The sequence below is a fragment of the Dama dama genome, chromosome 21 (assembly GCF_033118175.1).
Source record: "Dama dama isolate Ldn47 chromosome 21, ASM3311817v1, whole genome shotgun sequence".
Classification (NCBI taxonomy): Eukaryota; Metazoa; Chordata; class Mammalia; order Artiodactyla; family Cervidae; genus Dama; species Dama dama.
Genome location: NC_083701.1, coordinates 7,305,197 through 7,330,987, shown reverse-complemented (window position 1 = coordinate 7,330,987; position 25,791 = coordinate 7,305,197).

Genomic DNA, 25,791 nt, shown 5'->3' with positions numbered 1-25,791 from the left:
TCTTTTACCACGTGCCTTAGGAATTGAGGGGGCTTTCCTAGTGGCTCAGATGGTAAAGTATCCCCCTGCAATGCAGGAGACCTGGGTTCGATCCCTTGGTCGGGAAGATCCCCTGAAGAAGGGAATGGCTACCTACTCCAGTATTCTTGCCTGGAGAATCCCACGGACAAAGGAACTTGGCAGGCTACAGTCTATGAGGTCAGAGTTGGACACAACTGAGCAAGTGAGCACAAAACTTTGGGAACTGGATAATAACCATTGTTTTTACATACATACATACTATGTGCTAGATACCTACTATGCTCTTTGCACACCCTTAGCTCACTGAGTCCTGGAGAGGAGTTAATAGTGTGGGCTCTGACACCACCTGTCTGGGGTTAACTCACTGCGAGCTGTGCGTTCTCATATATGGGGTCTGAATCCTCTCTCTGCCTTGCTTTCTCCATCTATAAAATGGGACTACTAATAGTTGGTGTTATAAGAATTAAATGGTTAAAGCTTTAGAAATACTTGGAACAATGCAGGACAAATGAGAAATACTCATAAGCCATAGTTTTAATTCTTCAGCTCAATGATGTAGGTGCTATTGTCTCTATTTTTCAAATGAGGAGATTGAGTTGGGAGGTTAAGCAGTCCGAGTTCACACAGCTAGGAGAGGGGCAGAGCTGTGGTTCAGAAACTATTATATGTCATTTCAGCGTGGATGGAAAAACTCTGGGAGCGTGCCCGGCTATCCTCCTGGGTGTCCAGTGTGCCCGCCACTTTCCGGCTGCAGCTTTGCAGGCAGCTGGACTGCGAGGCTCACATGCACTGCCCCACCCTGTCAGGGTCACTGGGCTGCCCTGTGAAACAAGGTGATGGGAAAACACCGTGGGCTGTGAACAAAGTAAATGAGAAGCATGCAGGGAGAAACGTGGAAGCTGAGAGATGAGAACCAATATAGAACACAGCGGCATCGCGCTGGGGCTTAGCCGCGCCGCGGTTAGTGTCTCTTCCTCTGTGTGCCCTCTGAGCCTCCCTCCCGGGTGTTTGGCTGGGCCTGGCCTGTTCACTGGCTGTGGCTGTGGCTCCTTCCTCAGGGTGCGCTGTGTGTGTGGCCCACAGGGTCTTCTCTCCCACCTCCATGGGGATGCACCTCCCTGGACTCTGTACCAGACGGTACTAGGTCATAGTAACTGAACATCCTTATTTGCTGAGAGGCCAGCTGAAGGCTGGTCCTGCTGGAAGAAACCTTGTGTTCAGGCTTGCTCTCTGCAAAGCCGGTGGCCAAACACACTGCCTTGATATTTCCAGAGAAGCATTTGTGCTGGGAGGAAACAGTGCAGCAAAACCCCACTTTCTGTGTGTTCCCAGTGCTTACCTGACCTTACTGTACAAGTATTTATTAATTATCAGGAGCTGTGCTCGGCATTGAGAAAAGAAAGATAAGGAACTATGGATGACTCAGACCTTCCAAGACATTTAAAATATGGTTGAAGGAGAGAGATACATAGGAGAATAGTATGCTAAAAATCACGTTAAGGATTATTACTGCTTATTGAGCATCGATTGCTGGTCTTGTTGTGTAAGTTTTTAGGATTGCTATCAGTTTTAGGAAGAACTGTTTCCAAGGTCTTCCTTAGATGGGATGTAACATACAAAGGCATTGTAAATTTCCTTGTGTAACAACTAAATACTAAATCATCTTTGAATGACTGATTCATTAGCTAGCTTGTCAATGATTTCCTCCTGTCATGGTTTATTTTGAGTTTTGTAGGACCTTGATTAATATGAGTGCTTTATTTCAGAGCAGCCAGACATTTGAATACCTTCCCAACTTATTCAGATGATCAAATCCTTTAGATTGATCAAAATATCAAACAATCTAGTGAATAACCACATTTAGTGTGATCCAAACATTGTTATTGTTATAATTCACTCCTAAATGTCAGGTTGATTTCTATCACATTCTTTTCTTCATTTTTTCATTTTATTTTCATTAATTTTTAATTGAATTTCCTCTCATTCCTTAACAGATAAAGATGATAAAAGAAGGTACTCTTCCTAAACATCATTTCAGGTGCCTGTATTTCTTATGCTTTATTGAAACTTTCCAAAAAGCCTTTTCAAATCGCATTGGAAATGGTATTGAAGCTTTATCAACTTTTGAATACTTTTTTTTTTTTTTTTTACATTTTCTTTGTGCTCAGGTTTGTCTTCTGAGTCTTGAAAAAAGTATGTTGGAGTCCTTTTAATGTCTTTATGTCCATATGCAAGACTAGAATAGCTTTATAACAGCCAGACCATTTTATCACCCTTAAAATCTTTAAAGAAAAATCCAAGTTGGTTTGTGTGGATAAAATAACACATCTACAATTCAAACCTGAAAAGAAAACATTTAATGTAGCAGAATACCAAAACCATCAACAACCTCAGCACCGTGGAGGCAGCTTTCTCTGGTAGGTTTAAGGCAGTGAGATGCTCAAGGCTCACATTGTGCTATTTTTAAATGTTTTAAAAGCACACGCAGAGCTCTTTGTTCTCCTGAGTAGCCATGTTTTCATGTGACTGACCATGAACAAGACTCAAGGTTGGGCTACAGTGGCCTCAGACTTGTTTCACTTGGTTGAATGAAGTCATAGGTAGTTGTCAGTTGGCAAAAAATTTAAAATTTTCTCATGGGTTTTTGTTAGAAGACCAACACATAATACTAATCACATCTCAGTGTTGGCTACCTCCCAAGTACATGTGTGCTAAGTTGCTTCAATAGTGTCTGTCTGACTCTGTAGCCTGTCAGGCTCCTCTGTCCATGGGAGTCTCCAGTTGAGAATACTGGAGTGGGTTGCCAAGCCCTCCCCCAGGGGAACTTCCTGACCCAGGGATTGAACCTATGTTTCTTACGACTCCTGCAAGGTCAGACAGGTTCTTTACCACTAGCGCCATCTGGGAAGCCCACATCCCAAGTGGAACCTACAAATAATGAAGTAGTATTTAGGGGATAGTTTATTTGATTTGTCTCTCTTTTCCCCACCTGGATGTTATTAATTAATTATAATTGCAGTTGCATTGATTTATTATGTTATATAAGTTTCACCTGTACAGCATTATATTTCTACTCCTGTATACCCTAGCATGTTTTCATCACCAAAAGTTTAGTTTCGACCTCTCACCATTTGGCTGACCTGACCCATATGGCCCTCCCCCAACTCCCCGCCCCCCCCCGCTTTCTGGTAACCACTATGTTCTTTGTATCTAGGGGTCTATCTTTGGTTTGATTTGTTCACTTATTTTTTCCCCAGTCATATGTGAAATATAAAAATGAAAAATCAAACAAAGAAGCACAGTGTTGACTTCCTTTCTTAATGGAACGTGACGTACAACCAGCAAGACCAAGGGCACTCTTATAGGACATTGTAGAGGAGACCCAAGATCTCAGCAGTTTGGTCATAAATTTTTTTAATACTTGTTTCAGAAACATCTTTTATGTCCATTTTTGTTCTGTTTGATTCATTGTATTACTTTGTAATATGATGCTTCATATTACATGATATTGGGGGGGGAAATTGTTTTTAGTTAAACTGATAGAGATGAAGATTACTACCTCTTGTGAGAGTCCATCAGGAACTAAGTTAGTGAAGCTGATGAACTCAGCCAAGGGAAGCTACTGTTGACCTTCATGCCAGTTTTGTCACTTGTACAACTTGTGTCTTATTTCACTTTTATTTTCTTCTCCCATCTGATTTTCTCTTTGGGAGTGTCCTGATTTTCACATTTTTGTTATTTTTTCAATTATCATTTTATTTTTATCCTTTGGTTACTAGGATTCTTTTCTTCATCTTTCTGACTCTGTCCATTAGAATTTTTAATTTCTGTTGTGATGTAATAATAGAGTTTTTGACATAAAGATTCTGCCAGTCTTGGCTTGTTTAATTTTTTACTTCCACTGAGATATTTTCCATCACATTTTCATTTTGCTTTGATCAATACTTCATAAAATGTATACAATTAATCTGAAATTAAAGCATACACAAGAGCAATTCAAATGCTTTTAAAAATTGCCTCTTACTTTGTATTGAGCTACTTAATAGTGTAATCCAATTATTCTTTCTCCAACATCCAGTAACAGACTTACTGATGAATGTGTAGGGAATTGTCACTTGTTTCCTCGGGCTGTTCTGCTGTGTCACTGACAGTTTTGTCTTCTCTTTCATCTGGGACCAGCAGACTTCCTCAGGATGAGATGTATTGGATGTGGTAGCCACAATCCAATATGTTAGGATGCGTAAAACACACAACTTCTCACACAGACAAATTTGTTCTGGTTGTTATTCTGTCTGGTTCTGATACTGGTTTCTACTCTACACACACAAGCATTTTGATAAACTTTGTACAATTCTCATCACAAAAGAAAAACAGGTAGAATACATTTATAATTATAACTATTGCATATTTTGAGCATATTGCTGATGGAGAGAACTTCTGTTTTGACTTGACAAGGAGAAATAAACTTATAATTGTACACAGTTGAAGACTGGAAGTATTTTCAGCCCTTGGAACATTCTGGCTTCTGGTCGTGCATTTTTTCAAACCTTATTTCTCTCCCACCAGCCACGTAGATCCAGTTCCAGGGACTAGAGGACAGATTCCTTCTGGGTCACACACTGCATCTTCGCTGTGTGGGGTAATTGGCACAGTGAAGACTTCTGAGAGTTATTCCTCTACCAGGATGGTTAGCAATAACTCAACTATAAATGGCAGCAACAACAAATCAAATAAATATATCTCAACAAATCCCCACTAAGTACACCCCCAACCTCTCTTTAGCCAGACCTCCAAAGCACTCGGGGTAATCGATCACAGCAAAATGACACAAGGCAAAATCAGCAAAGGAAAAAGATACTCAGGGAAAACTCAGAGGGAACCAGGAGCAAGGGTCCAGAAATCCTTTCCTGATGGTGTCACACAAGCTGTGCCTATATCCTCCAGCAATGAATTATGCCATACATGATAATGTGTGCATGCTTAGTTGCTTGATCATGTCTGACTCATTGTGACCCCATGGACTGTAGCCTGCCAGTCTCCTCTGTCCATGGTATTTCCTAGGTGAGAATACTGGAGTGGGTTTGTCATTTCCTCCTCTAGGGGATCTTCCTGATCCAGAGATTGAACCTGAGTGTCCTGCATTGGCAGGCAGATTCGTTACCTCTGCACCACCTGGGAAGTCCTGTGCATGATAATAGAAAGTTCTAAGTAAAATTTTAACCAACCATTCAGCAAGACATTAAAAAAAAAGATCACAGCATGACTCTATGGCATTTATTCAAGTAATCAAGAGTGGTGTGCTATAAGGCAATATGTTTAATTCATCATATTGACGTATCTAAGGAAAACAACTTAAAATAATCATCATAGATGCTGAGCAACAGTCATATAATTATTAGAATTTTAATTATTATTTTAGCAAGTTGACAAAAATCAGAAGCCAGTGTTTTTACCTTGATAATTATAAAAATGTTTCATGGACCCGGTATGCCCCTCTATTTCTGTAGCATTTCCTTTGACTTGTAATTCACAAGAAATGTCAGATATAGTCCTAATTCTTCTCTGTGGGGTTATTTCAAGCTTTAAGTCATTGATGTAATGGACAACTGGGAGACAAAAATAAAGAAGTGAGTTCCTAGGTAAAAGCTGAAGTGACAAGTCTGGCTGGGATGAAATGTGTAGAATTGGAGTAATTGCCACAGAGAACCCTGGAGTGTGTTCAGCTCAGCTTTATCTGTTCTTCCTTGCATGGTCTGTTGATGTGCTTTAAAGATATTCTGTGTTTTATCACGGGCATGGGGCTACATGTTATTCTGAGAAATAAGAAAAAGAAATGGTAGGTGCAGCCTCATGCTTTTTTGCACAAAAACATAAGAATGCACTTTACATTTTTCAGTGATGTTTAATGAGTAATTGCCTATCCCTTGATTTGTGAACTTATTTTTGCCAAATGAACCACTCAAAATGGACACTACAGTTTAGAAGAGCACAGACTAAAGCTACTGTTTAAAAAGTCTTACTACACTAGAACATTAAAGAATATATATATATATATAGATACACACACACACACACACACACACACACACACACACACATATATATTCATTTGGGAAGCAGACTTTCAAAAAATTGTAAAATCATAACTTTCCAAAGTTTTTAATACCCCAATGCTCTACTTTTTTTTTGCCCCATGTTTCACAGTCAACCTCAAGCTGGCAGGGCAGTTTATCACCACTGAACTTTGCCACCTGTCTTAATTTCCCTTTCAGCTCGACTTGGTAATAATATCCGCCTAATAGAATCCCATCTCCAGAATTTCTGGTCATCCCTGCATTGCACAATGGATGGAGCTAATCATGTTTTAAAGAGTCTAAATATTACAGTGGCATAAAAAGCTTCATTATGCCTGGGTTAGGAATATTAAGCATCTGTGACCTGGGAGACGAGAAAGGCAGAGATTAAGTTTGATGTTTGAGTGAAAACTAGGTGATAAAAACAATTAGGGCATTAATGGAGGAAGGTTCTGGGCTTTTTAGCACCACTGACCTTCCCAAGCCCATCACTTCTCTTGGCATTGTCTCTTTGATTGCCAAGTTTTCTGAGAGGAGAAAAAGATACTTTAAGGGATTGGATGGAAATTCACTGAATTTCTTCAGTGGAGCAGAGCTACCGCTCCACCCCATTACCTTGCGGGCGCGGGGGCGGGGCGGGGGTGGGGTGGGGCGGTCGGTGGTGTCTCTGCAAGCTAGTTTCCTGATCAGGGAGCCTGTGAACCTTCAGGACCCACATCTGTACTGCTTGATATTGTGACAATAAGCAGTGACTGAATGATCAGGTGGCTTTTAACCCCCACCAGTGCCTGCGCTGGCTCAGGAGTAAAGAATCTGCCTGCTAATGCAGGAGATGCGGGTTTGATCTCTGGGCCAGGAACATTCCCTCGAGGAGGAAATGACTGCTCACTCCAGTATTCTTGCCTGGGAAATCCCATGGATAGAGGAGTCTGGCGGGCTACAGTCCATGGGGTGGAAAAAGAGTCAGATATGACTTAGCAGTAGCAGTAGCAGCAGCAACTGCGTGCATTTGCAGGCCAGATTTCAGGGGTGGAGGAAAGAACAGATGTGGAAGTCGGATAGAGTTGCTGTCCATCCGTCTCCACCCCTGGCTGTCTGTACGAACTTCTGCAAGTGGCTGAACCTTGGATCCCCATTTCCTCATCTGTAAGACAGACATAACGACAGCAAATGTGAGATAAATGGGACACGTAAATGAAGCACCTTGGAAAGCACTGGGCACGGTGGGAATAGTCCAATCCCTTCCTCCCTTGCTTTCCAGATGCCTCTGAAGACTTCTTTCTATATCAGGATATTCCTTTACTTATTCATTTTCCTTGCTGTGTTTATGCAATACTGACTATGGGCCAGATACTGGGTTACATGAAATTCAAAGATCAATCAAATACACGTTTTCTTTAGTAGGTTCAAGTTAACTTAATCAGAGAAGGGAGAGAATAGGATTCAGTTCATTACTTTGATCTGAAGATGAATCACTTAATTTTGTTCTGTGTTCTTGCTTCAAATGTCTATAAGAGGATCAGACCTTCAATGAACACCCATTATAGCCTAAACACTGTAGTAAGTGTTTTAAATGTAATATTTGTTTCCACTTTTAGATATTATTTTTGATTATATAGCAAGATTTATTATGATTATAGTAGTATAAAAGTGAAATTCAGGATATATTTGAAAACACAAATAATGGCCTGAAATTTTTCTTGTAAGAACAACTGCCAAAAGATATCCATTGTTAACAGTTGGGTATGTAACTGTATAGAACTTTCTGAGATTTTCTTTCTATAATTACATATATACTTTTGTATGAATTTATGTATGTGTATACATGTTAGAAAGTACAAAATTTTGAAAACAGTATTGGACTCACATATCATGTGTTTAGGGCTTTCTGGATGGCTCAGTATAAAGAATTTGCCTGCCAATGTAGAGGATGCAAGAGATGTGGGTTTGATCCCTGGGTTGAGAAGATCCCCTGGAGGAGGAAGTGGCAACCCACTCTAGTATTATTCCTTGGCTTGCATTTTGCTGCTCCAAACCAAACTGGCTTCTTTATCAAGCAAAGAGGGGCTAGAATCTGGATGCCCAGTTAGCACAACATGTTTGCTGCTGGTGCCCCTCTGGGCAGGTTAGGGTTAAAAGGCTTACTTTACATGGTCTAAAGTTTAGTCCGCCCCTCTCATTGCTGTCCTCTCCTCTCTCACCTCCTTGTCTTCATAGGTTTTCATTTAATACATTGAACTGAGGTGGATGAACCTACAGCCTGTTACAGACTGACGTCAGAAGAAGTCTCATACATTAATGCATATATATGGGATCTAGAAAGGTGGAGCTGACAGACGTTTTTGCAGGGCAGGAATCGAGACGTAGACAAAAGGGTGGACTTGTGGACAAAACAGGGGAAGGAGTGGGTGGGATGAATTGAGGGAGTAGCGTTGATGTATACACACCATCACGTGTAAAACAGATAGCTAGTGGGAAGAAGTCATACAGCACAGGGCACTCAGCCCAGTGCTCTGTGATGACCTAGTGGGTGGGATGGCGGTGGGAGGCAGGCTCGGGAGGGAGGGGGTATCTGGATCCTTACGGCTGATGCCCGTTGTTATACGGCAGAAACCAACGCAGCATTGTAAAGCAACTATACTCCAACTAAACACAGAGAGAGAAAAAATTCCCTGTCATTCTTGCAGGGTTTCAGGAAGTGGCTGCTTTTGACTGCAAGGCCCGAATATTCCAGACTTGTTTTGGGTCATCAAAGCCCTTCTTTTGCCCTCATTTTTTTTGTTAATTGGAGTATAATTGCTTTACAATGTTGTGTTAGTTCCTGCTCTACAACAACAATGAATCGGCCATCAGTACACATATAGCCCCTCTGTCCTTCACTTTCAGCAGCACGTTTTTCCAGAGACGCCTTTACACATCCCCTGCGGGCAGGAAGGCTCCCTGCTCACCTCACTGTCCCTCCCAGAGCCTGGCTCACCGCAGGCGCCGAGTACACAGGTGCTGAGTCTGGCCACTCTCAGGGAAACAAACCTTACATCTCATTCAGATCCTCCGGGTGACAGCTTCTGCCAGTGTCCTCTCATTTCTGCCTCTACAGAACTGTAAAATGGCAAATCCTATTTTTCAAGAGAAAGCAAGGAAAGTAATAGAAGCTCCTGGGGGCAGGGTTTCACAGTCAAGAGCCAGGCCGTGGTGTATTTTTAGTTCCGAGCTTCTGAGGCAGCAGAGTGGATTCTTGGCTGCAAGGAATCGGGGGAGGGCGGTGGGGTGGGCAGGGGGTGGCTTGGCCCTGAATCCCAGGAGCTCCTGGAGCTGCAAAACCCTCAATGGCTCTCCATTGGCGGGGGGAGGGAGCTGTGCGTCAGAAATTTAGGCTCATTTGAACAGTCCAGCTAGCAGCTGTGTTGTTCTGCAGTCCTGTCTGACTCTTTGGGACTCCATGGACTGCAGCACACCAGGCTTCCCTGTCCTTCTCCATATCCCAGAGCTTGCTCAAACTCGTGTCCATTGAGTCGGTGATGCCATCCAACCATCTCATCCTCTGTCGTCCCCTTCTCCTCCTGCCTTCAATCTTTCCCAGCATCAGGGGCTTTTCCAATCAGTCAGTTCTTTGCATCAGGTGGCCAAAGTACTGGAGCTTCAGCTTCAGCTTCACTCCTTCCAATGGATGTTCACGTGTGCAGGGCAATAAAAGGAAAAACAGGGCAGTGTTTCGGGGCTCTGCAGGGGACTGACTTACCTGGATTCATCCATTTTGGGGGCTCGGAATCTTGACTTAATTCTTTAGACCATAACATTTTTGCACCTTGTTTTATGTCCCTGGATATGTTGCAGTGTCTCCTGGTTTATAAGTCTATGGGAACTTGAATAGACTTTGTATCCTACTGTTATGTGAACGATTGTATAAATCTCAGTTTTGTTGATTTGATTCATAGTGCTTTTCAGATCTACTATATCCTTCTACTTCTCTGTATATTCATTCTATTAATATAGAAGAGTTTGATATTGAAACTCCAGCTAGAAATCTTAATTTATCTATTAATACTTAAAAATAATTGTAATATATAGTGGAACTATATGTAATCTTATTTGGTATCTTTCAGGACTTCTGTAAATGTGTTATCATACTTTCATAATTTAAAAAAAAATCCTGTAGGATCCACCCAAACCAGCCCCCGTATCAGTTCAGTTCAGTCACTAGTTGTGTCCGACTCTTTGCGACCCCATGGACTGCAGCACGCCAGGCCTCCCTGTCCATCACCACTTCCCGGAGCTAACTCAAATTCATGTCCATTGAGTCAGTGATGCTATCTAACCATCTCATCCTATGTCTTCCCCTTCTCTTCCTGCCTTCAATCTTTCCCAGCATCAGGGTCTTTTCCAATCAGTCAGTTCTTTGCATCAGGTGGCCAAAGTATTGGAGTTTCAGGGTCAGCATCAGTCCTTCCAATGAATATTCAGGACAGATTTCCTTTAGGATGGACTGGTTGGATCTCCTTGCAGTTCAAGGGACTCTCAAAAGTCTTCTCTAACACCACAGTTCAAAAGCATCAATTCTTTGGCGCTCAGCTTTCTTTGTAGTCCAACTCTCACATCCATACATGACTACTGGAAAAACCATAGCTTTGACTAGACAGATCTTTTTTGGCAAAGTAATGTCTCTGCATTTTCGTATACTGTCTAGGTTGGTCATAGCTTCTCTTCCAAGGAGCAAGCGTCTTTTAATTTCATGGCTGCAGTCACCATCTGCAGTGATTTTGGAGACCCCCTCCCCCCCCCCCCCAAATAAAGTCTGTCATTGTTTTCACTGTTTCCCCATCTATTTGCCATGGACCAGATGCCATGATCTTAGTTTTCTGAATGTTGAGTTTTAAGCCAACTTTTTCACTCTCCTCTTTCACTTTCATCAAGAGGCTTTTTAGTTCTTTACTTTCTGCCATAAGGGTGGTGTCATCTGCATATCTGAGGTTATTGATATTTCTCCTGGCAATCTTGATTCCAGCTTGTGCTTCATCCAGCCCAGCATTTCTCATGTTGTACTCTGCGTATAAGTTAAATAAGCAGGGTGACAGTATATAACCTTGAGGTATTCCTTTCCCAATTTGGAGCCAGTCTGTTGTTCCATGTCCAGTTCTAACTGTTGTTTCCAGACCTGCATACAGATTTCTCAGAAGGCAGGTCAGGTGACCTGGTATTCCTATCTCTTTAAGAATTTTCCAGTTTGTCATGATCCACACAGTCTAAGGCTTTGGGATAGTCAATAAGGCAGAAATAGATTTATTTTTGGAACTCTCAATGTAGGAGGCATAAAAGATCTGGATTCGATCCCTGGGTCAGGAAGATCCCCTGGAAGAAGGCATGGCAACCACTCCAGTATTCTTGCCTGGAGAATCCCATGGACAGAGGATCCTGGTGGGCTACAGTCCATGGAGTCACAAAGAGTCGGACACAACTGAAGTGACCTAGCACACATAAAATCTATTGCATATATACATCCTTGAGACCACCATCACAATCAGCAATGTGAAGACTTTCATCACCTCCGAAGCATCTTCCTGCCCCCTTGGAGTCCTTCTTCCTCACCTCCCCATCCACCAGTGATCACAGATCTGCTTCTCATCACTGCACATTGAATACACTGTAATAACTGATTTAGACAGCTGATGGGAAGATCTAGTAAGCATATCCATGCTGCCTCATGGACAGTTTCTATTGATTGTTTTCTTTCCTGGGTATGAGACAGTATTCTTTGGAGGTGAAATAATTTTTGTTAAAAGCTATCCATTTTATTTTATTTTAAACTTTCCATTTCATATTGGAGTAGAGCCGATGAACAATGTTGTTTCAGCTGGACAGCACAGGGACTCAGCCATCCATACCCATGTGTCCATTGTCCAAGCTCCCCTCCCATCCAGGTTACCACGTAACATTGAGCAGAGTTCCATGTTTCACCTGTACATCTTCTTTTATATTTGATGGCTCAAATATTTTGCCCATTTTTAATTCAGTTACTCATTTTTTATTGTTGCATTTTAAGTATTCTTCATATATTTTGAATAACAGTCTCTTTTCAGATATGTTTTTGGCAAATATTTTCTCTGAGTCTGCGGCTTGTTTTCTCGTCCTCTTGACCGCTGATTGTTTTTGACAAACACCCTGGGGATAGAACCTTTCTCATTATATGAGCTCTGATTCAGGTCAAATGATGGGGCTTTTCCAGGGAGTTGCTGGACAAGAGAAATAGTGCAGTGTGACGGGGGTGGGACTGCCGACGAGCCCCAGACCCGTCAGTGTCTGTGCGGCTGCTCGTCCGCCCAGCTGCCAAGACTGCAGCTCAGCTGGTTTTCAAGGTCCCTGTGGAGCTGAGAAGGAAAGATGGAAATAGGGCAAGTTAAAATCTCACCAAACTCCCGATTCTTCCCAAGATTCGGCTGTTTTTTTTCTTGAATAAATGCTCCTTGGATTATTATAAGAAATTTGTTAATTTCAAGAATTTTGAAACATATGATTTGACTTTTTTTTTTCTGCCATTGCTCTCTTGTTGCCTTTGTGGAAAAGGATATCTTCAGAAGTTTTTTTCTCTGCTCTTCTGGAAGTCTATCCTTATTGGTCCTTTTCTAAATAATGGTCGATCTGAACATTTTCCAAATTGTGTGTGATGTTAAAAGATGCTTCATGCAGCAAGGATTCTACTCTCAAAAAAATTTGGGGAAATATACTATGTAAGCAGATTAAAAAAATCATCTGTCTTATGTTCTCTTTCCCAACTTTGGTTTCAACACATCCTTGGTACACAGTTCCGTGTCTGCTGGGGTCTGACCTTCAGCCCTTCTCCTCTGTGGTTTGGTGCCATGGTTTCCCCTCCACTGCGCCAGGTCCCTTGTCCTGTGTGAAGGTCACTGGGTGTTTAACAGGGTTAATGCTTAGGGTATCAACCCTCAACCAATAGAGGATCGGAGGTGGTGGTTAAATGGTGGCTTCCTGAATTTGGATGGAAAACTCTGAGGGCGTTTCCCTCCATCCTTTTGTACAGGCCCTCCAGAAACCAATTCCCAGGTAACCGTAGTGGGAACCACTTCCTTAATGTAACATTTATCACCTTTGCCTCCATCCGAATCTTACTTTTCTGTCCACCCCGGTTCCCATGGTCACCTTTCTAACTCTTTGTGCAAATCTACATCTCAGACTTTGCTTGTGGGGACATCCAAATGAAGACACATGGTTTCAGAAAAGCTAAATAGTTCCTCATAATTACAGTTCTCAGAGAGTTTTTATCAACTATTTCAGATTATCATTATCTCAGAGAAGGTAATGGTATGCTTTTAGCCATTGGACCTTTTTTAGATTTATCATCTTGAGGGTGTGTGCCCCCACAGAATATTAACATGCTTTCAGAAGAGTTGGTTTAATGTAAACGAACACGTATCCAAGCTTAGGATATCCTTTTAGATGTTAGTTCATGTGAGGTGAGAATCATCCAGCATTAAAGGCATACCAGCTCCCCAGGATGGGAACAAAGTCCTCTGTGTGTGTGTGCCTGACTCTTTGCGACCCCATGGACTACAGCACACCAGGCTTCCCTGTCCATCACCAACTCCCGGAGCTTGCTCAAACTCATGTCCATTGAGTCGGTTATGCCATCGAACCATCTCATCCTCTGTTGTCCCCTTCTCCTCCTGTCCTCAATCTTTCTCATCACCACGTTTTGTTCCAATGAGTCAGTTCTTTCTATCAGGTGACCAAAGTATTGGAGTTTCAGTTTCAGCATCAGTCCTTCCAGTGACTATTCAGGATTGATTTCCTTTAGAATGGACTAGTTTGATCTCCTTGCAGTCCAAGGCACTCTCAAGAGTCTTTTCCAAGAGAGACTGCAGGGGGTATTAGGGATGTAGTGACAGCTTCTGGTCAACATTTCATGGTTTAGGGTACCCCTCCTCCCTCCCACTCCCAAGTGATTAGAAGAGTCTAGTGATTTTCAACAGTTGAGGACCTTCCTGGAATTTTCTATATTGCCAGTAGATGAGAAGTTTTCTCTTTTGAATCAAGGGCAGTAAACATGTAGGTGTGGGGCTGGTGGTGACTGTTTTGACTACTGCAAGGAGAAAACTTGACTATAATTAGAAAATAAAGCCAGTCACCAAGGGGAACCAGAGATGCACATGAGTGGACAGAAAGAGAGCGAGCTACGGTCATTCCTGAACCCTTATCCAGGGCTGTGCCTGAAGGCAGCTTTGTCCCAGGACTTGCCAGTGCCATGAGTCAATAAATTCTCTTCAGTGCAACTTGCTGAGCTCATTGGTCTTAGAATTCTGTCACTGGTGACCAAACTTCTTGACTTAGTGCGTGATAAATATCTGTGCTTGGTTCTGACTTCCTGCCCACCCCACCTCCCATCCTCTGCCCCTTATAATGGAGAAGGTGTTTGCTATGGAGTCAGGCAGACCCGGGTTTATAGTCTAGTTTCATCAAGTGTTATTGTCACTGACAGTGTGTGAGAGAACTATGACAGTGTCAGAGCAAAATGTCTGTTCTGGGCCAATCGCATCTGGGGTTCAAATCCTGGATGTGTCACTGTTAATCTTTGTGCTATTGGGTAAATTTCATAAACTCTTTGAGCTACATTTCCTCACTGTAGTGTGTGAATTATACTTCTTAACTTTTGTTGTTACTTTGATGATCAGAAGTGATTTGCTTTGCAAGCTTGATAAATAATTGCCACACATTTTGAATACCTCGTTAGTTTTTCTTATTCCATAAAAGCAGTCTCCTGATAAAAATGAGACAAAAACATTCAACCTCCAAATCTTCTTTCCCAGATGAATGGAAGTCTGACAAAATAAGGTTATAGGACAAAATGTTTCGATTATGTGATTCTGATACTATTTTTCTCTGGAGACAAAAGGACTACATAGGGAATGTTTGTTCATTGACCTGGAAATTTATGATCTTAATAAAGGAGATAAATATTTGTTTTGTGGGACAGTGGTATTTTTCCTTCTAAAATAACATAGGGGAGAGAAAAAAAAAAATCTTTCTACACCCTTTCATCCCCACATTCTGTTGCTAATCCTCCACAGTATTGAAATCAGGTATAATTTCTTATTAAGAAAGGGATATGCGGTTGCTTGTGCATGAACTGTATGTCAGGTATTTTACATTCCATTTTTCTTTTAAGTCATCCTTGAACAACCCTGGGAGGTGCCAGGAAGGCACCTTGCAGCCGGAGCTGGCTTAGGAGTTCCTTCCTCCTGCAAGGTCTCCTCAGCGCCCTGTGTTGGCTAGTTCACAATGGGAAAAAATAAAGAGCCCAGCTCCCCCCACCCCCCTGCTTTTTTTTTTTTTCAGAATTGGTACTGAAGAATTAATTTGCACTAAAGAGGCAATCAATTGATAACAGACACACTTATAAACCATCATAGAAGACATTCAGTCAGTTAGTCAGTTCAGTCACTCAGTCGTGTCCGACCCTTTGCAACCCCATGAATCGCAGCACGCCAGGCCTCCCTGTCCATCACCAACTCCTGGAGTTTACTCAGACTTATGTCCATCGAGTCGGTGATGCCATCCAGCCATCTCATCCTCTGTTGTCCCCTTCTCCTCCTGCCCCCAGTCCCTCCCAGCATCAGGGTCTTTTTTTTTTTTTTTCTTTTTTTTTTTTGTCACATTCACACAGAACTACTGGACATCAGGGTCTTTTCCAATGAGTCAACTCTTTGCATGAGATGGCCAAAGTACTGGAGTTTCAGCTTCAGCATCAGTCCTTCCAATGAACACTCAGGACGGATCTCCTTTAGGATGGACTGGTTGGATCTCCTTGCAGTCCAAGGGACCCTCAAGAGTCTTCTCCAACACCACAGTTCAAAAGCATCAATTTTTTGGTGCTCAGCTTTCTTCACAGTCCAACTCTCACATCCATACATGACCACTGGAAAAACCATAGCCTTGACCAGATGGACCTTTGTTGGCAAAGTAATGTCTTTGCTTTTTAATATGCTATCTAGGTTGGTGATAGCTTTCCTTCCAAAGAGTAAGTGTCTTCTAATTTCATGGCTGCAATCACCATCCGCAGTGATTTTGGAGCCCCCCAAAATAAAGTCTAACACTGTTTCTTTCTGTTCCCCCATCTGTTTGCCATGAAGTGATGGGACCAGATGCCATGATCTTAGTTTTCTGAATGTTGAGCGTTAAGCCAACTTTTTCACTCTCCTCTTTCACTTTCATCAAGAGGCTTTTGAGTTCCTCTTCACTTTTTGCCATAAGGGTGGTATCATCTGCATATCTGAGGTTATTGATATTTCTCCCAGTAATCTTGATTCCAGCTTGTGCTTCTTCCAGCCCAGCATTTCTCAAGATGTACTCTGCATATAAGTTAAATAAGCAGGGTGACAATATACAGTCTTGATGTACTCCTTTTCCTATTTGGAACCAGTCTGTTGTTCCATGTCCAGCTCTAACTGTTGCTTCCTGACCTGCATATAGTAAGGGAGAATAATTGGCACCAAGAGAAAGACACCCAAGGAGAATTTACTTTTAAAAGAAGAAAGTGTAAGTTGGTTAGAAAAAGGCTTTCAGTGATATTTTAGTTTAGCAACATAAAATTCAAAATTTTGAAAGTAAGTACATTTTACTTATAATGATTCAGTTATGTTATAATTGAAACTATGATCAACATTCCTGTGCCTTAGTTCTCTCATTTGGAAAAAAAAAAATGGTTAAAATAATGAAACTTCCTTCTCAGGGTTGTGAGAAACTTAATGGCATATTACACATAGTTGATTTAGAACAGTACCTGGTATATATCAAACAGTCAATAAACATTAGCTACTATTTTTAATTTTTAGAGTGAGCAAAATGGTCAGATATTCATTTTGCTTTTCAAAATCTTATTATAATAAATATATTCAATAATTTTATTGAATAGATATTTATTGATTACCTGCATGAATTCCTCTGTGTATTTTAGATCAGTGATGAAAATGGGAAAAATCTCTAGAGCTAATATTCCTGCATGGACTGAATAAGTACTAGTAACCTTATGAGGTGTGTCTTGTCTTTCCTCTCTACCTTTTGAATAAAGACAGGGACGAAGGTGTAGAACAGAAGTCGGGAAACCATAGCCAGTTGTCCGTAACTGACTCACTGCTTTTTAAAAGCATGTTCATTTACTTATTTGTTTATTTATTTGGCTGCACTGGGTCTTAGTTGTGCCATGTGAGATCCAGTTTCCCAATCAGGAGTTGAATCCAGGCCCCCTGCATTGGGAATGTGGAATCTTAGCCACTGGACCACTACAGAAGTCCCTCGCTGCTTATTTTTGTAAATTTCATTTTGCTGGAATACAACCAAACCCATTCATTTATGCATTGTCTATGGCCATTTTAATGTTACAATGGCAGAGTTAAATAGTTGTGACAGACCAGGTGACCTGCAAGCTGAAAAGATTTACTATCTAGTTTTTACAGGAAAAGGTTGCCAACCTCTGGTCTCAGAAGACATCTATGGAAACAATCTGATTGGAGGAGGACTTCCTTCCCATCCCATCCCACCCCAGGCCTCTCACCTTAGACCACATCTTGAGTGAGAAACATGCTTGCATTCATGTAAAGCTCCTGAGAATTTTGAGGTTGTTTGTTACAGTAGTTAGCTTATCTTTATGAATTTAAAGTGTCCAGCTTTCTAAGGGATTCACCAGTTTTAACAGTGGAAGTGAAAGTGAAAGTTGCTCAGTTGTGTTCAATTCTTTGCGACTCAACAGACTATACAGTCCATGGAATTCTCCAGGCCAGAATACTGGAGTGGGAAGCCTTTCCCTTCTCCAGGGGATCTTCCCAACCCAGAGATCGAACCCAGGTCTCCCACATTGCAGGCAGATTCTTTACCAGCTGAGCTACCTGGGAAACCCAAGAATACTGGAGTGAGGAGCCTACCCTTCTCCAGGGGATCTTCCTGACCCAGGAATCAAATCGGGGTCTCCTCCCTTGCAGGCAGATTCTTTGCCAGCTGAGCTACCAGGGAATCCCAATTTTAACAATCGCTACTTTTAATTCTACAATATTCATATAAACCTCTTCTGAACTGCCCATTGAGTTTGCAGATTTCCTCTTATTTTTTTCAAATGATGTATAGTTGATATACAGTATTGTATTGGCTTCAAGGTGTACAGCAAAAGTGATTTAGTTATATACACACATATATATTCTTTTTCAGATTCCTTTCCATTATAGGTTATTACAAGATATTTAATATAGTTACCTGTGCTATACAGTAAACTCTTGTTGTTTAGCTACAGATTTTATCCTTTTGCTTGACAACTGTCTCTCAGTTATTAATAGATCATCGTTTGTCAGTGGGTATTCTATTCTTTTGAGTAGTTCCCCAACATCACTTTTATTAAGCTCACGGAATTCTGTATCTTTGTAAGAATTACAATTTAATTTTGCAAACAATTTCCTTTTGAGATGCTTGCCAGGCATGGCATAATCAACAAGAACCCAGAGCTGATGGTAGGAATAGAGCCGCGTGTTGTGACAAGAACTGTTTCCTTTTAAACAGTTGATAATGATTATTTCTGTAAGATCATTGGGCTTCTCTATTCAGCTTTGTAACTGTGGAGAATAGCTATCAAGTTCTCAGACGAGGCTCTTTCTTGTCTGAGTATGAAGGTCAATGGGAAGGTCGAGAGGAGGGAGCAGGGGATCTCTGCTGGGAGAGCTGACGAATGATGAACTGAGCACAAGGCATGTGGATTGGGTGTTAGAGCGTGAACGTGAGTGTCCTGGGGAGGGGTGGGGTCGGGGTGCAGGTGGGTGTATATAAGCAGATGTCACTGACATGCATCTGGGCAAGTACTTCTAAGACATAGAATAGTTCATAGAAGCATTAAGTGCATACATGGGTATGGCCATGGGTTAGGGGGGTGAGGGGAGAGCAGCAAGGTTGCAAAGGGCTTGAGTGATCTTCAGTGAGTTTTATCGACTTTTTTTTTTAGCAGTGGGCTACTGGTTTTAACTCTGGGAGTTGGTGATGGACAGGAAAGCCTGGCGTGCTGCAGTCCATGGGGTTGCAAAGAGTCGGACATGACTGAGCCACTGAACTGAACTGAACTGAACAGAGATCAGGTTTTAAACTGCAAACCTGTCATTTCAGAATCCATATCTCTGCTCTGTCCTCCATTTTTCTCCCCCATAGAAGTTATTCATAGGCTGATTAAGGGATTTCTAAGACTCCGTAGATCCCACTTTGAAAACCAGTGCAGCAGAGGACAGGATGCCAGAGGGCTTTGAAATGGAGGAGTGACCTGAGGATGTCTGTGTGTCAGCAGGACCATGCTGGTGTCTGAAGCTGGACTGCACGGAGGAGCAGGGAGCCTTTAGGAGAACCGCATCCATGTTTACTGGGACTGCATTCAGAACTGAGAAAGATACAGGTCCCTTGTAAACATATGTGTGTTGAGAAAAATTCACAGCCATTTTAGGAGTAGGTGGAACCCCCATTGTGTATCTCATATGAAGAGCAAGAGCTCTGCATCCCTGCTGGCTAAGTATCAAGATCATCAAAATGAAAGTGCAAGTGAGTCTTGGTGTCCTCTTTTAGAGGCAGGAGCATTTGGTTGAAAGGAGGAATGTCTGCCCCTTGGTGGGAGAATAAATACCTGAGTTGACTCTTGGCTGTAAAGAGTAGGCTATGAGCACAGCAACGGCCTTGCCAGTTCAGCCAACTTCTAGGAACTAAGGCCAAGTTCAAGGCTGAAAAAACCAGGAGCTCAGTATCCTTCATGACTGTCTGTACAAAAACTGTTAACACGTTGACTTCTTCACTGTTGAGACATACCAATTTCAGACTCATACAGCCTGAGACTCCAGTCAAGATCAAGTATAAAAGAAATGAAATGGAAGCACTAACCATTGACATAGCCATTTGAGACTAGCTAGACTATTATTGGCTTCCCAGGCATCACAGTGGTAAAGAATCCGTCTGCCAATGCAGGAGACACAGGTTTAGTCCCTGAATTGGGAAGATCCCCTGGAGCAGGAAGTGGCAACCCACTCCAGTATTCTTGCCTAGAGTATCCCATAGACAGAGGAGCCTGGCAGGCTATGGTCCATGGGGTCACAACTTTTCGGACATGACTTAGTGACTGAGCCCACAGACTGCTATTATTTCATTAGCTGCCATTTATTTAGCTCTCACTAAGGACCTGGTGTTTTGCTTATGCTGCCTTTAGCTCTTACAGGTGCCCTGCTTGATTTAATTGGTTCAATCTCCAGACATCCTCCAAGGTTCACATGCCACTTCTTCCATGAAGTGACTTCTTCCATTACTGTGACCACACCTCTCTTCTTCTCCTCCAGTAGCTACTTTTTAGTCCCTGCTTCTAAAGACTTTCTCTGAGCATCTCTTATCACACTTATCACTTTGCTTAAGATTTCTATGTATAATATTTTGTTACTACTTCTCCTTCATGACTTTGTTGATAGCAGAATCTGTGTTTAACTCATCCTTTCTTTAAAAAAACAAAAAAAACAAAATGTATTTATTTGGCCACACAGGGTCTTAGTTGCTGCTTAAGGAATCTTCGATCTTCATTGTAGCATGTGAGATCTAGTTCCCTGGCCAGGTATCAAATCCAGCCCCCCTGCATTGGAAGCGCAGAATCTTAGCCACTGGACCACCAGGGAAGTCCCTAACTCATCCTTTCTTTATTTTCATTCTTTATGAAACACCTATTATATTTTCTTTTTTTTTTTTTAATTTTTAAAATTTTTTTATTAGTTGGAGGCTAATTACTTCACATATACTTTCTTTTTCAAGGAAATTGATAAGTACTGCAGGTACGAAGTGAATACGGCCTGGTGTCTTTGTGGAGTTAGTTTCCATTATTATGGAAGAAAGGCTTCCCTGGTGGCTCAGATCATAAAGCTGACATGTATACATAATTTCCGTGTGCACAGACTGATCTCAGATGGTTTAGGCTGGACGTGGTAGGACAAGACGGTAAGTAGGCAAAGGTTTGACGATGTTATGGTCAATGCCATGTTTGCGTTTGGACTGCAGGTTGCATTTTGGATGGCATATAGTGTAGGTAGGGAGAGTGACGGGCAATGAGTCTGGAAAGGTAGTTTGAAAGTCATGGGCTGTGTAGCACAGTCCAGGTCCTCTAATATCTGTTGGCTGTCTTGCTGTCACTCACAACACAGCATCTCTCATGAAGCCCTTTGATACCTCCTGTGTGATATTTCAACTCAACACTTTGTGGAGTGTAGGGAGAGAATAAGAAAATAAGGTTTTGAAGACCTGGGTCTGGGATTTGACTTTTGAGTCCTCTTTTGGCCTCTTCTGCTTTGTTCCAACCCAAAAAATCTCCTTGAAGTCAGTGAAAAGTTGGGTACTTGGCACGACATTAAGTTCAGGCCCTTAGACATTCTATTTTTAATAGACAGGCATGACTGAGTTTTTTGTAAATGAAAAAAATCAATAAGGCTTTGATATGAAGACTTTGCTTTTCATTTTTTCCTTTTTTTTGGTTACGAGTGAAAGTCACTCTGTACCAAAGAAAAATGATGTCCACAGATGAAATATGTTTTCCCTGATGTTTTTTGATCAACTCAATGCATACCAAGTGCTTTCAAGGACTCAGGATCCTGCTGAAGCTGGGGCAGGACTGTGAAAACTGAATTTGTACATCTCTTGGCCTTTTTGGTGGACTCTGATCATTTTAACGTGTCTATTGAAAGTTAACATTTTCAAGGTTTATTAAATTCAGAAATAGAGCTCACCAGATAAATGGAGACTCTCATCTGGAGGGCATGAACTCTTTCCCCAATCCTGGTCCCTGCCAATTATTACACATATTTGGTGCCAGCCCTGATTCATCATGTCACTTCTTGAAAAACTTTGAAAACTTTCCATTGTCGGCAGGACAAAACCTAAATTACTTCATGTGTGGCTTCATTGCTAAGTCGTGTCCAACTCTTTGCGACCTGTGGACTGTAGACCTACAGGTTCCTCTGTCCATGGGATTATCCAGGCAGGAATATTAGAGTCGGTTGCCATTTCCTCATTCAGGGGATATTCCCAACCCAGGGATCAAACCCAAGTTTCTTATGTCTCCTGAATTGGCAGGAAGATTCTTTACCACCAGCATCACCTGGGAAGCTAAGACTGCTTAAGCCAAACGAGGCTGAAAGACTTCACTGCCATTATGAGGTGAGATTGACTCTAGTCATTATTAAAAATGTCCAGGGAATTTGTTGTTTTATTTTTCAAGAAAGTGAAGTCGCTCAGTTTTGTCCAACTCTTTGTGACCCCATGGACTGTAGCCTACCAGGATTCCTCTGTCGATGGAATTTTCCAGGCAAGAATACTGGAGTGGGTTGCCATTGACATTGAAATCAACATGTAAGGACAGGTTGGTTTAGTGGAAATCATCCTGTATTAGCCACAAGGACAGGGGTTTTGTGTGAGTTTTGTGTGGTCAGTATATGTTGAGTGAGTGAATGAACTGTTTTTATTTTTACTTATTTATTGACATACCATGTGGCTTGTGGAATCTCAGTTCCCCAACCAGGATTTGAACCTGGGCCATGGCAGTGAAAGCCTGGAATCCTAACCACCAGTTAGGTGCTTAGGGCCACCAGTGAACTCCCTGAATGGACTGTTTATAAACTGGAATTCACAAGCCTGGGAATCATGTTTATTTCATCACTAATTTATTATAGTATTTATTATCACCTTGACTAAGTGGAATAAAGTTCTAGGATGACAGTTTTCTCTTTAGTAAAATGAGATGGTCAGACACCATACAATTCTAATTCTCAGACTCTAAGAAATAATGGGTGATATTGTGTTAATAAAACTTAACAAATATTGACAGATCACCAGCCCAGGTGGGATGCATGAGACAAGTGCTCAGGCCTGGTGCACTGGGAAGTCCCAGAGGAATCGAGTGGAGAGGGAGGTGGGGGGGGGGGGGGGGCGGATCGGGATGGGGAATACATGTAACTCCATGGCTGAGTCATGTCAATGTATGACAAAACCCACTGCAATGTTGTGAAGTAATTAGCCTCCAACTAATAAAAATAAATGAAAAAAAAAAAAACCCCAAAACTTACAAATATTGGATCTGAAAGACTCAGAAATCATACTCGATTATTTAGAATAACTCCTCTGAGTAGGCTGGGGACTCAAGGATACTTCCAATGAACTCCAAGCAAAGATTACCCAACTTCCAGCATAAGGGGAGAGGGTATAAATTCTCCCCATTCAGAAGGGTTTTGTTCTGCCAAGGAAAGGCAGTTCTTATATTTTCAAATGTTCTTTCCACTGATGTCTTCTCCTCAGCCTCTTAATATGTTTAAGTCCCTGCATCTTTAGTATTTCTAATGTTTATTTATTTATTTGGCTCCTCTGGCATGCAGAATCTTCAATCTTCATTGTCACATGTGGGAGGTGGAATCTAGCTCCCTGGCCAGGGATTGAACCCAGGCCCCTGTGTTGGGAACACAGAGTCTTAGCCACTGGACCACCAGGAAAGTCCCTCTGCATCTCTAAAACAGATGATCTGTATAAGCCCATGCTTCTTCTCCTTACCCCTGCTTCGCGTGTCCGTCTCTGTCAGCCATTCTTTTCTTGTCCTCACCTAATGCGCCCTGTACAACCTGGGATGTTCAGACTCTGGCCCTCACCGCTCCACTGACACGGTGTTTCCTGAGGGCTCCAACCCTGGCTTCCTTGGTAATTCCAATGGACCCTTTCTAGACTTCTTCCTGGCAATCATCAGTGTTAGAATGAAACTTTTTTTCTGAAATGAAAGTTTGAAAGACACAAAACTTAAAGTCATTTTCATCTCTGGACCTGGGTAAGTGGACTTGGGAAGGCAAGGGAATGGGATGAGAAGAGTCTCAGCTCACGTAAATGGTCACGTTCTTACTCACGGGTTAGGTGACAGATGCTCTTTACCTATTAGGTAGGTAGCGTTTTATCCAAACCCTATGAAATAATAGAAGGCATGGGCCACAGGTATGAGGCTTCCCTGGTGGCTCAGACGGTGAAGCATCTGTCTGCAATGTAGGAGACCTGGGTTCGATCCCTGGCTCAGGAGGATCCCCTGGAGAAGGAAATGGCACCCCACTCCAGTACTCTTGCCTGGAAAATTCCATGGATGGAGGAGCCTGGTGGGCTACAGTCCATGGGGTCGCAAAGAGTTGGAAGTGATTGAGTGACTTCACTTCTCTGGGCCATAGGTGATCGTGTTTCTTCAGCCAAGAATTATGACTTTTGTGTGCTTTAGGTCCATAGAGTAAACAACACAAGACTAAAATTTTGATCTACATCTTCCTGTAAGTTCCATGACAGTGTGTTTTATTTTCTCCCGATTCACATCAGGATAGTGCCAGAATTTAGAAGGGGAGGTAAGGAATAAAAATAATATGTGGGCTATTTCAGAAGGAAAACACATCTCTTCCTTCCTTCATCTTCCTCCTCCTCCCCTTCTCATGCTCCTCCTTCCTCTTTTTCTCTCTCTCATCTATCTATCCACCCATCCATCAAGCCAACAAGTGCCATTATGCCTATTACTCTTAGGTAACTAATGGATTATTTTTTGGGCTCCAAAATCACTGCAGATGGTGACTGCAGCCATGAAATTAAAAGATGCTTACTGCTTGGAAGGAAAGTTATGACCAACCTAGATAGCATATTAAAAAGCAGAGACATTACTTTGCCAACAAAGGTCCATCTAGTCAAGGCTGTGGTTTTTCCAGTGGTCATGTATGGATGTGAGAGTTGGACTGTGAAGAAAGCTGAGTGCTGAAAAATTGATGCTTTTGAACTGTGGTGTTGGAGAAGATTCTTGAGAGTCCCTTGGACTGCAAGGAGATCCAACCAGTCCATTCTAAAGATCAGTCCTGGGTATTCATTGGAAGGACTGATGCTGAAGCTGAAACTCCAATACTTTGTCCACCTCATGCGAAGAGTTAACTCATTGGAAAAGACTCTGATGCTGGGAGGGATTGGGGGCAGGAGGAGAAGGGGACAACAGAGGATGAGATGGCTGGATGGCATCACCGACTCGATGGACATAAGTCTGAGTAAACTCCAGGAGTTGGTGATGGACAGGGAGGCCTGGCGTGCTGCGATTCATGGGGTCGCAAAGAGTTGGACACGACTGAGCGACTGAACTGAACTGAACTAATGAATTTGGAACTTGTTATAAACTGCCTGAGGGCAGAGGCCACACCTGTGTCTTTGCAGTCCCCAGAGTCTTGCCTTTGTGGTAGCTACAGAAGTGTCTGTAATACACCGAGTATGGAGTTCAACCATTTTCTCTCTAAATCGGGCATTAGGAATGATGTTGTTCATCCCACATATTTCACAGATGAGAAAACTGAGGTCCCGACAATGTCATGAGCCTACTTGTGCTCACATAAGGAATTAAGGGAAGCTCTTGAAAGGGCTTCCCTGGGGGCTCAGTGGTAAAGAGTTCACCTGCCAAGACAGGAGACACAGGGTCTGTCCCTGGGTTGGGAAGATGCCCTGGAAAAGGAAATGGCAACCCACTCTGGTATCCTGTCCTGGGACATCCCATGCACAGAGAAGCCTGGTGGGCTACTTGGAGTCCCAAAGATTCAGATACGACTGAGTGACTAAACCACAACAGCAACTTGGAAGCAGCGTTCACTTCTGGAGCCCAGCAATT